The following is a 9597-nucleotide window of genomic DNA, read 5'->3' on the forward strand; positions in this document are numbered from 1 at the left end:
TCTCTTCAGAGGTTCAGGTTAATGGGACATGGTTCTCTGTCATGAACAGCCCTTAAGGCACTTTTCAGTGTTCACAGTTTCCACCTAGAAAGATAACAGCCATGTCAAAAGTTCAGCTGGCTGTTCATTTTATTTAAATGTGCTTCTTTTGCTATTGCTTGCAGATTAAAAATAGAGAAGTCTGCAAGGGAGATGTCTCGCCAAAACCTTTCATTTTGGATAAAGATCTTTATTGCTTGGAAATGTCAAAATCTGGTAGGACACAGCAGCCTTGACACAAGTGTTATTTCTTAAAATATTGCTTTGAACTGTTATATAAAACCTATTTTAACTTGAACTGTATTGGCAGTGAATAATAGATGCCATAACAACTTTATATATAGCACTGTAAAATGTGCCATCAGAAATACATGAGCTGAACTGTAATGTGCATTGTCAGTGCTCAGTGCTGGCACAAGCTCTGTCATAGCAAATATATATAATTTAGAGTCCCTTGCCTTTCATTGGCACCTGTGGTAATGTGAAAAATGGAAGGAGATAAAACTTTGAGAATAAATGGATAACCATCGAATGGGGAACTTCAGAATTTCATCTGGTGACTGGAAGGACCTATAAAAAAAGATGCTAAATACCATATTGATTCAGAAAGCCTCCAGTGATCCTCCCCATGCAGACAGCTTCACAAGAGTAGATGAGAAAGGAAGATGAGATGAACTCCTCCCAGATCCCACCACCATTTCCTTGGAGTCACCACCAGGTCATCCCACCTCCAGCACAACCCTTTTTCCTTTTTTATAGCAGTCTCCTGTCCCAGTCCTGTGCTTCCTGGGCTGCTAACACAGCAATGCATATTCTCCTACCATGAAGAGTGGGGTATAGCTGAGACAGGGAAAGGGCAGATCTGGAGAGCAGGGCTTGCTCCTGGTGTTGGAAACAGTTGTCCTTGAAATAGCAAGAGTCAATTCATCTGTCCTGACCTCCCTACACCCATTTTTCTCTCCAACACCACAGGAGGAGCAGGGGCAGCAATAAGAGCTCAATCCATGGAGGTAGGCAGCTGTCCATTTTGTCATCTGCCAAACCTGACATTACCACAACTAATCACACCACCTCTTAGCCCTGAAAACCAGCAGATGCCAGTCAGTTTATACACATAATTGCAGTTACCAAATTACTTAGCAGTCAGGAAGTTAGTTATTCAGACCAAAAGAATACAAGGTAAGTCCAGCTGAAAAACAGTTTAATGATTTATCATTACTGACTGGACAGACATTGCAAACTGGAGACCATCAGTTGCAGGTGCCTGTGCAGGCATAGAGAGTCCCCCATTGGAAGGGTGCTAGGAAAGCATTTGGTGAAATCAGCTCAAGTGTCAATTCTGCCATCAACTCTCTATGTTCCCTGGGCACTAATCATACTAATCTCAAGCCACTTACCTATAAAATGAGGCCAAAAAATCATCCTACATCTTAAAGGAAATTCAGATAATAAGTTATTTAACATGTTCCTTCCACATTTTGATCAGAAGACACAGTAAATAGCAACAACAATTCCCCCTGCTCCCTGGGGTATTTCCACAGGTTTCCATTTCTTTCTATTTGTATTTAATGCAAAACTTGGGCATTAACTTGACTGATATGAGGACGTGGACAGTTTTCTCCAGTAAAATATGGTCATCAGAGCATAAGAGCCAATGCTATCTGGTGATGTTAAATTTTGTCAATTGAGTATACGGTGAGAAAACCTTCGCCCAGTTTCTAGTCATCAGTTGAGGATATCCTGAAGAAAGCAAAACACATCAACAGAGCTTCATTTTAGTTGATGCTTCTCTTGGCAAAAGAGGAGAATTTGATAGGCTGTGGCAACAGGTGTGAGGGAAATGCTTTTATTTTTAAGAAAGGTTGTTCTCTCTGGGTCGACTTTGAGAAATGTTGATGTTCATTCCCTATCTGTTTTGAAGAGAAGTGATAGATGCCAGCCTCCACGCCTGTCATTCAAGCAGCTGTAAGCAGACAGAAAATTAAATACAATGAAAACAAAACAAAAAAAACCCCAGAAAGTCTGTCAGAGTGTGTTTGTTATTTCAAACATGATCCTTGTTCATTCATTACTTCGTATCCTTTCTTGCTGAGGGGTATTTTCAGTAAAATCTCTCACTGATGCTAACAGTTTCGAAGGTTTAATGCAAGCTATTCTATATTTTTCATCAGCTTCAATAGTCCAGGGGTTTGACTTAGAAGGGCTCTGCCTGCCTCTTCACAGAGACTTTTTGACTCAGAGTAATGTATAAATAACACGATATCATGACAAGCCCCGCAAGTGAAAGATCTGGTGCCACTTGAGTGTCAAACAGCACTCAAATGCACTCTTTTCCTGGCAGCGTGGTAGAGCCTAATTATCACGAGCGGCAAAGCTGCCTGCAAGGTTGACATGACCATCCCTGGGACTCAATATTGAGTTGTTCCCTAAAGGATCTGCTTGAGTATTTTGGTCAGTCTAATTTAAAATGACCCGAGCGGTAGGACGACCACCATTTATTTCAGCAGACTATTTCATGGTCCAGCAGACTTCAGTGTTGATGAAATGCTTCCCTCTGTTCTTGCTAAAGATCCCTTTCTCATTCTCACCTCTTTACACCTAGTGAAACTCTACTGGACCCTGCAGATAATTCTTCTTCCCTTTGGCTTTTAAACTCCTCAAATGCTAACAGTTGTCTTCCTCTTCACAAGTCAGTCTCCGTTGCTTTTCAATCACTTCAGTGCTCTATTCTCAATTATTTCCCATTTGTTAGTTCCTTTCTCCCACAGCAGAAGACCGTACATAGGATCTTGGTGTTGTAACAAAGCTGAACAGAAGAAATGTGTAAAAAGCCCCATGGATCCAATTCAAAGGTTACAAGTGCTGATGGAAAAATTTCTAGATAATTTCTACGCTAATAAATTGAACAGTACCAAGGACACTAGACCTGACTGATTACACTCCTAAATTGTTAAGCATATCCTAGCACACTTTTGACCAGATTAGCCAGTGCTTACCCAAATATTGACACAGTTTGAGAGTTAACATTTTCTCCATAAGCAGTTTCAATGCACCCACCCTATTCAGAGGGTAAGGAGACTTAATGGTGTGGATGCGATGAAGTGCATACCTTTAGTTTCAGTGCCTGTGAACAGGCATCTTCCATGTCCTTATATAGCTGCGGCACTATTGATTTGATGATTTGATCACAAAAATTTCCTTTAGCTTCATTTATATTTAAGGAAGAGGAGGAGTAAAGCTAATTAAGGGTAAAGTGTGGGAAACTCTGCAAGCCTGAGGGCAAAATAAGGGAAATGTGAAAATAACAGCTGGCTTCTTTGAAAATGTGGAGAAGCCTTAGCAAGTATTGAGAACAAAAAGGAGTCTATCCCAGCAGACTCATGCACTGACGGTTTTCCATGCATATTGATTTGTCCATGTCTCTCCTCTCTTACCAAAAACCTCCACAACTTATGCATTGCTCCAAACCACGAGTACTTGCCTTCACATCAAAACCCTTCATAGGCAATCTCTTCATCCTTAGCATATTGCCTTCAAACTGTCAGTGTTGTGCCAGTCAGCACTGAAAAGTTTTAATAATTGGAGTTTCAGAGGCTTTGCCCTGAATGCGCCAGTGCCATTTCAGTGTTTTCAGTGTCATTTTGACTCACCCTGTTTCACTCCAGATGAGTCTCTCTCAAACATCCTCATTGAGCATGTGCTAGTTAACTTCCAGGCTTCTTTGTGGCCCAAAACTGTTTAAGGTGTGTCTATTCGAATGTTTTGATTCCTAGGAGAAAGGCAGTTTCAGAATCATAGAATAGAATCATAGAATCATTTAAGATGGAGAAGACCCTTTTTTCCATCCAGAACAATTCCCAATGTTGCTTGAAAGTGCCATATACTTGTTGTTGTTGTTGTCATGTCCTAGAGTCCAAAACATCATCATTCTAGAGGAATTTCACCACCATGCTAGAAGGAAATTGCTCCAGCAAGCTGTGACACAATGGTCTCAAGTTGCACCAGGGGAGGTTTAGATTGGATATTAGGAACAATTTCTTCACCAAAAGGGTAGTCAAGCATTGGAACAGGCTGCCCAGGGAGGTGGTGGAGTCACCTTCCCTGCTGGTATTTAAAAGACAGGTGTATGAGTTGTTTAGGGACATGGTTTAGAGGTGGAATTGGTAGTGTTAGGTTTATGGTTGGGCTCGATGATCTTAAAGGTCTTTTCCAACCACTACGGTTCTATGATTCTGTCTCTCATGATACCTACCACCTTGCACAGAGAAAACAAATGTAAGATTATGTTTCTGGGCTAAAGAGGCATCAAATGGAACCTAGAGGAGGACCAAATTAAAAGCTCTGCAGTGTGAGCATGGCTAGTCTGTTCTGCTATGTGTATGATTTTCAACCCGTCCATGCCAAATAGCTGAGGAGTCAGGATCCTTTCTTTGCTGCAGCCTATGGAGTATGATAACTCAGTAACAACCTGGACAATGGTATAGGCAGCAGTTGCATGCTAAAATAGAAAACACAAAAAACACACGCACCTACAGAGAGTTCTTGCTGTATTTCATTCTCTTTCCATTTCCACTGTTTATTAAATGCTACTGGTCTAAGTATATTGGTACACATCCATCTGGCCCATAAACCCAATCCATCCAGACACAGAGGCAAGAGATGAAATACCACCAGGTAATACATTGTGAAAATTCTCTTATCATCTCCTTCCTGCCCGCACATCATTTTTGCTAGGTTTACTTGCAAAAGTCCAAACTTTTTCTTATTGACTGTCTAAAACTGTATTTCTTCCTCTCCTCACAGAAATGATTAGAGCTTGTATGGTTTTCCAATCAGTATTTCATCGGGGATATGTGTACCACCTAGGATCTCACTTTGCAAGACAGAGAGGATTCAGGAATGCATAACATCATTGATTTTAACCCTAGATATTTCTTACATCTCAGGTGTAACCTTAGGATGGTACTGTGTGTAGTGAAGTGCTTTTAACTAAATTGGAGAAGTTTCCACTGTGTACTAGAGATAATTTTCCTTTACTGACTTAGATTCCCAGTGACTTATCCAAAGACTATTAGTGTCAGAGAGTCTTGCCCTAAACCTTTTTCTTCATGCACTCTTCCTTTCAGTGAGTTTGCACGAAGAAGCTATTAATGAAAGCCTTGATTCAGCAAATAACTTACGTATGTCTTAAGAGCTTTGCTGAGTAGCGATGGACTTTAGCACCTACTAAAAGTGAAGTGTTTGCTCTGCAGAAGGAGGAAATTGTGCTGACACACACATTATTTGCTAATAATCTGACTTTTAGGCAGGCACATCTGCATATATATATCCAGAGAAACTGAGCTGAGTTAAAGACTTATATATTGACTGTGAATGTACGTTGATAAGGTAGAGAGCTGGAGAGAGATCTCTAGTGCTTGTGATGAAATACTGTTTAGTTTCTGCAAATCCTTTCACTTAAGTGTTAATATTTCCTTTGTTAAACAGAGCTGTTACTTTTCTCCTCCATTTACTGCACTTTTGCCTTTTTTCTTGTTGTTGTTGTTGCCAGATGATGACTGTCTCAATAAAGGTAATATCTTGCTCCTATTTCTGTTAGCACAGACAGTACAAACATCATATGCCTCATCAATACAGCTATTTTTGTGGATGTGATTTGCTGCCCCAAAGGGGCATTATCACTCTCACCTATTACTTCGGTTAGAGCAGTTCACTCTCTAGTTCTCTGATGCTAATTAATAAAAATGTAGATCAATAAATGGCCCATCAACCAGCCTAAATCCCCTAGCAGTGCTTTCAAGAGCTGTTACTGCAGATTTGACTTCTTGCTTTCCTGGATTGAGTGCCATGCTTCCTTTTTTATTTCTTTTTGGTAGGGAAATAAAATTTTTTCCCCAATCCAGATGGAGAGAATAACAACAGGTTAGTCTTAACATCATAAATAAATAAAAGCTCATGTGGTAAAGCCCTGGAGCATCCCATCGAGACCCCACTTGTTGGAGATGGAGTCAGCTCTCTCTGAACAGCTCAGGAGAGAGGAAGGGGAACCAAGTATAAAGAAAAGATCTTATAGAGATAATAAGGGAAGAGATCACTGAGGTGATTGAAAACCAGTTTCACAGCAAGACCAGTTTGTGTTTCCTCCTATTCACCAAAAGGTGCCTGGTTCTTTATAAATTAGCCTTGACAGTAATATTCTCACATATCCTCGCAGAGGTGAGACTGAAAATCACAGACAAGGTTAACAGTATTAAAAATGGATGACAAATGTTAGAGGCTGATGCCAAAGATAGTATCAATTTATGCCCTCTGCACTATGCAGTCTCACCTTCTTCAGATATTCTTTAATATTTTTAATTGCTCCTTTATAAAAGAGGATGTTATGGAACTGTATTTCTCCACCACCCTATTCACCAACTATCTGTCCAATGTGTCTCCTCTGGTTGTCATTTCCTTCCCTACCTTGAAGTCTTCTGTTCCCCTTTGTATTGAGGCTACCAGACAGCACACTTGAGGCACACTGACTGTTAAGACTCACTTAGGTGTTACAAAGAAATGAAAATTTTAATATAAATATTTTAATGTTGGGTTTGGGTTTTTTTTTTTTTTTTTTTCAATTCAAATTTTAACTAGACCCCTGGGTAACCTGGTCTGACCTCTTACTTGGTTCTGGTGTGTGTGAAAGGCTGGACTAGGGCTCTCCTGTGGCTCCTTTAAACCTGAGTTATCCTGTAATCCTGTGATCCCATTATCTCTCCATCTTTTCTGACTGCACCACTGAGGCTACCAAAAATTCATGTGTTGATCTTACTTCAATCTAAAGTCAAGACATCTCTATTACCCTGCCTGTGTGAGGTCCCAAGTCATTCTCATTCTCCATCCTCTTCCATTTATTGCCACCACAGGCAGGGTTTCATGTTTTGCTTCCTCTTTAACAGCACATTTGTCATTTATTTGGGAGAATAGTTAGGGTATTAGAATGTCAGCATCCTTTTCTCCATCAGGTGGTGTCCTGGTTTTGCAAACCAGGTGGATGGGCAGAAGTCAGCAAAGGCTGGTGTGTGGGACAGCATCTATGCCTGTGTCTACACCTCCCTGGAAGAGCAGTGCTCTGAGGTGGCCCTGTATCCAGGGGGTCTGTGTTCCATTGACGGGGTTACTCTGTGGACATCACACGTCCATATGTTCTTACTGATCCTGAGCCTGCACTGATATGTTTGCTATGAGTGTGGATAACAATGTTGATCTTATGAGTAGCTGTTGGAGCTACCCTTTGTTGGTCATGCAAACAGAACTGTCTGGTCTATAGATTATTAAATAGATACCTGAAAGTGTGTGGAGAGAAGATGGTGGTTGCCTTGTGGTGGAATTCACTGACCAGATGCAGATATCTTAAGGGAAGGCATTTCAGTGTAAACTGTTGCTGGGGATCTGGGACGGAAATAGGGATTAGGGGTGAATAGGGTTAGATTAGGCTCTGGGAATGTCCTGAATACCAAACCCTAAGCTGTTTTTTTCTGAGCTGATGTTTTTTGGTTGTGGATCTCTGTGTAGGACACTAAAACACTCTGTGACATTGTCTTTCTTTCCTAAAATGTTATGTATATTCTTTACATTTTTATCCCTTTTGCCAACTCATAGTTGTAATGGATTCTGTGCCTCCTGTGCAACCTTCTCCCCCAAAGTTCTGCAAGCATCTCTTGTAAGTCCTTCACAGACCAGCATGAACTTGCTCTATCTGTACCATCAGCTGACATAAAATCACACACCCATACACCAAGCTTACCAGAAGTCACCACTGGCAGCGTGAACCCTTACTAAGTGAAGAAATACATTAATCAAGATCCAACAAAGTGGTAGTATGGTGCTACCATTATTGAACTTGCTGAATTGGCCCAAATAGATGCATCCTTTTTGAGCACTTCTTTGAGAACTTTTTTTCCTGAGCACTGTTCCTCTTTGAGGAATAGATCCCAACAGAATATGCTGGAATCATTGCTTTCCTACCATGTTTATTAATTCATTAGTCAAGTAGAGAAAAGAAGTAAAGAATGAATAGCAAAAAAGTTGACTGAGAAGCCTGAATAAGTCAAGGGCCCACAAAAACATTTCTAGTGCTCAGTAGGGTGTTGCAAGTCTCATAAAACTCGTAGAAGCACATAATTTAGCCTGAAAGGTTAAACTTCAAACACCAAAACACAATAGTTTTTAAATACCTGTATTGGGTCTGGCTGGGTGGAGTTGATTTTCCCCGTGGCAGCCCTCAGAGTACTGTGTTTTGTATTGGTGGCTCGAGGAGTGTTGATAACACCCCAGTGTTTTGGTTACTGGTGAGCAGTGTTAGCACAGCACCAAGGCTGTCTCTCCAACATTTCCCCCTCCAGTAGGCTGGAGGTGGGGAAGGTCTTGGGAGGGGACACAGCCACTACAGCTGACCCAAATGGACCAAAGGGATATTCCATACTGTATGATGTCTGCTCAGAAATAAAAGCTAGGAGAACGGAGGGGGAAGGGGAAGGCATTCGTTACTTCCGTTTGTCCTCCGGGAACCGCAACGCGTATTAAAACCCTGCTTCCTAGGAAGTGGCCAAACATCACCTGCTGATGGGAAGTAGAGAATAAATATTCTGTTCTTTTGCCTCTGCGCGCTCAGCTTTGCTTTGCTTCTATTAAACTGCCTTTGTCTCAACCCACATGTTTGTTTTTTTGTGTTCCATCTTATTTTCTCCCCCTGCCCAGTTGAGGAGGGGGACTGATAGAGTGGGCTTTGGTGGGCATCTGGCCTCTAACCAGGGTCAACCCACCACAATATCCCTTCCCTTTCTGGATATGTAGCAACCATACAAGCACCTGGGTTGATGCAGTGTCCTCCCCTCTGTATTTCCAGTACATATTGGAGGTCATGTTTTCAGCAGACTTCAGATCTGTCTTCTCCAGCAGCAAATGGAATGTAGATGTGGTGAGGTGAAGTATGCAGTGAAAGTTTAGTTGCTTTATTTAGAAAGGAAACTGGAAATTAATGCTTTAAAAACAGCCATTTGCTCATGTAGACATCTAAAACCCACATTTTTTGAAAATGTGGCCTCTTGCTGGTATAAAGAACAGAGATGAATTATCTTTAATTTAAGGGTGAAGGATCACTGTTGAAGGATAAGAGATAAGAAGGGCTTTGGGTCAAAGATCAAAACATATCCAGCAGGTTTTTTTCAACATCTTCAACTGAGCTGTCAGGGACTAAAAGGACATTTCTGTGTCACTGTAAGCATTCTCATGAATGTCTAAGACTTTTTTTTTTTTTTCCATGTGCCTGTAGCAGGCAGTGCTGCTACAGCAATAAACATCTGCTTACCTTTAACTCAACCTTTGGTGATGGTGATTTTTGGAGCAAAAGTCCCTGAGTCCTATCTTTCCTTGTTGGTTCCTGCACACACAGCACATGCTGCACATTTCTTACCGTGCTCCTATCCTCATTTCACAGCTGGAGAAACTGAGACATTGTGGATTATTTCTCTGCCAGTGGAGCTCCATAGAAATGTAAATGCCTTATCTAAGACCAGG

The 9597-nt window shown here is 41.2% G+C and overlaps 1 protein-coding gene across 1 annotated transcript in view; it reads left to right on the forward strand.

The window, feature by feature from the left end:
• TSNARE1 (t-SNARE domain containing 1) overlaps positions 1-9597 on the forward strand; it is a gene marked incomplete at both ends in the record, with an annotated part of 79808 nt that overhangs the window by 43010 nt on the left and 27201 nt on the right. The window lies entirely within an intron of this gene.

The sequence above is a fragment of the Antrostomus carolinensis genome, unplaced genomic scaffold, assembly GCF_000700745.2.
Source record: "Antrostomus carolinensis isolate BGI_N321 unplaced genomic scaffold, ASM70074v2 scaffold15891, whole genome shotgun sequence".
Taxonomy (NCBI): Eukaryota; Metazoa; Chordata; class Aves; order Caprimulgiformes; family Caprimulgidae; genus Antrostomus; species Antrostomus carolinensis.